We start from the raw sequence: 3,200 nt of genomic DNA on the forward strand, positions 1-3,200 counted from the left end.
AAAAAAAAAAAAAAAAAAAAAAAAAGAAATCAATTATTGAATAAATAATTGAAGGAGAAAAATGAAAATATTAGCCAGGCGTGGCCAGGCATGGTGGCTGACTCCTGTAATCCCAGCACTTTGGGAGGCCGAGGCAGGTGGATCACCTGAGATCAGGAGTTCAAGACCAGCCTGACCAACATGGAGAAACCCTGTCTCTACGAAAAGTACAACATTAGCCGGATGTGGTGGCACATGCCTGTAGTCCCAGTTACTCAGGAGGTTGAGGCAGGAGAATCGCTTGAACCCAAAAGGCAGAGGTTGCAGTGAGCTGAGATCGTGCCATTACACTCCAGCCTTGGCCACATGAGCAAAACTCCATCTCAAAATAAAAAAAAAAAAAAATTAGCCAAGCATTATGGCACATGCCTGTAGTCCCAGATACTCAGGAGTCTGAGGTAGGAGGATTGCTTGAACCCAGGAGTTTCAGCTGTGGTCATGCTACTGTACCTCAGCCTGGGCAACAATGCAACAAAGAGAGACCCTGTCAAAAAAAAAAAAAAAAGAAAAAAATTGCTAGCTGGGTGTTGTGGCATGTGCCTATGTCCAAGCTACTCCAGAGGCTGAGGAGGGAGGGTTGCTTGAGTCCACGAGTTCAAGGCTGCAGTGAGCTGTGATTGCATCATGGCATTCCAGCCTGGGGGACGGTAGGAGATCCTTTCTCTAAAAGCAAAATAAAATAATTTTATTTAACAATTTAAAACCTTTTAATTTTAATTAATTAATTATTTTTGAGATGGAGTTTCTCTCTTGTTACCCAGGCTGGAGTGCAATGGCATGATCTCCACTCACTGCAACCTCCACCTCCTGGATTCAGGCAATTCTCCTGCCTCAGCCTCCCAAGTAGCTGGGACTTCAGGCATGTACCACTATGCCTGGCAAATTTTTTTGTATTTTTCGTAGAGATAAGATTTCACCATGTTGGCCAGGTTGGTCTCGAACTCCTGACCTTAAGTGATCTGCCCACCTCAGCCTCCCAAAATACAGGGATTATAGGTGTGAGTCACTGCACCAAGCCTAATTTTAATTTAAAAAAAAATTTTTTTTTACGCCTGTAATCCAAGCACTTTGGAGGCCAAGGCGGGTGGATCACCTGAGGTCGGGCGTTCAAGACCAGATTGACCAACATGGGGAAACCCCGTCTTATTAAAAATAAATAAATTTAAAAAATAAAATAAAATAAATTTTTTAATTAACCCAAAATAATTTATGTTGATGCTCCCCAATCTAGAAAATGGGATTTAAGTTCATCCTCCACCTCCCCACCCCTACCTCTTGAGTGTGGTCTGGACTTAGTGACTTGGCTTCAGAAGAATAGAGTAGGGAGAGGCCAGGTGGGGTGGCTCATGCCTGTAGTCCCAGCACTTTAGTAGGATTGCTTGAGCCCAAGAGTTCAAGACTAGCCTAGGCAACACAGCTAGACCCCATCTCTATTTTTAAGTTTTTATTTTTTATTTTATTTTTTAAAACATAGTCTCACTTTGTCATCCAGGCTGGAGTGCAGTGACTCAATCTTGGCTCAATGCAACCTCCAATTCCTGGTTCAAGCAATTATCCTGCCTCAGCCTCCCAAGTAGCTGGGATTACAGGCAGGCACTGCCACCATGCCTGGTTAATTTTTTGTATTTTTAGTAGAGACTGAGTTTCATCGTGTTGATCAGGCTGGTCGCAAACTCCTGACCACAAATGATCTGCCCACCTCAGTCTCCCAAAGTGCTGGGATTACAGGTGTGAACCACCTCTCCCAGCTCCCATATCTATTTTTTAAAAAAAGAATAGAGTTGGGGCCGGGCAGGGTTGCTCACTCCAGGCAAGGTAGCTCACATCTGTAATCCCAGCACTTTGGGAGGCAGACGTTGGCAGATCACAAGGTCAGGAGATTGAAACCATCCTGGCCAACATGATGAAACCCAGTCTCTACTAAAAATACAAAAGAACTAGCTGGGCATGGTGGCACACGCCTGTAGTCCCAGCTACTCGGGAGGCTGAGGCAGTAGAATTGCTTGAACCCAGAAGGCAGAGATTGCTGTGAGCCGAGATTGCGCCACTGCACTACATACAGCCTGGGCGACAGTGCCAGACTCCCTCTCAAAAAAAAAAAAGTAAAAAGAATAGAGTTGGGAAAAGGGAGGGGTGGGGACAGGGAGGGAGCAAGGAGTAAGGGATGGAAGGAGGTGAAAGTAACTTTACAGTGGAGAAACCTGGCATCAGGTGATCAATGTTAACATCACCAGTGATGAGTCATGTGGGCAACATGGGCACCTGATACAATGTGATGGGAAGGGCACTTCACCAGTGTGGGATTCTTTCCAACCCCATAATCCAGTCAAACCAGGAGGAAAACATCAGGCAAACCCAAATTGAAGGACATTCTGCACAGTACCTGGCCAGTAACCCTCAAGACTGTGAAGGTTCCAAAGGACAAGTGAGGACTGAGAGGTTACAGACCAGATAGGCACGATGGCTCATGCCTTAATCCCAGAACTTTGGGAGGCCAAGGCGGGCAGATCACAGAGATCAGGAAAGACCAGCCCAGACAACATGGTGAAACCCTGTCTTTACTAAAAATAGAAAAATTAGCTGGACGCGGTGATACATACCTGTAGTCACAGCTACTCAGGAGGCTGAGGCACGAGAATCACTTGAACCCGGGAGGCAGAGATTGCAGTGAGCTGAGATGGTGCCACTGCACTCCAGCCTGGGTAACAGAGTGAGACTCCGTCTTGGAAAAAAAAAGAAAAGGTTACAGACCTAAGGAGACACATGGGCAATGCAGCATAGTATCCTGGATGGGATCCTGGAACAGAAAAAGGACATTAGGCCGGGCACAAAGACTCATGTCTGTCTATAATCCCAGCACTTTGGGAGGCTGAGGCAGGTGGATCACTTAAGCTTAGGAGTTCAACACCAGCCTGGGCAACATGGTAAAACCCCATTTCTACAAAAAATTAGCCAAGCGTGGTGGCAAGCATGGTGATGCAGACATATAGTCCCAGCTACTCAGGAGGTTGAGGCGGGATGATCACCTGAGTCCTAGAGGAGAGGAAGGGAGGGCAGAAGGAAGGAAAGAGGGAGGGAGCGAAGAGGGAGGGAGGGAAGAAGGAAGGAAGGAAAGAAGGAAGGAAGGAAGGAAGGAACAAAGGAAGGAAGGAAGGAAGGAA

This window comes from Sapajus apella, unplaced genomic scaffold (assembly GCF_009761245.1).
Source record: "Sapajus apella isolate SASKATOON/1434 unplaced genomic scaffold, GSC_monkey_1.0 scaffold43, whole genome shotgun sequence".
Taxonomy (NCBI): Eukaryota; Metazoa; Chordata; class Mammalia; order Primates; family Cebidae; genus Sapajus; species Sapajus apella.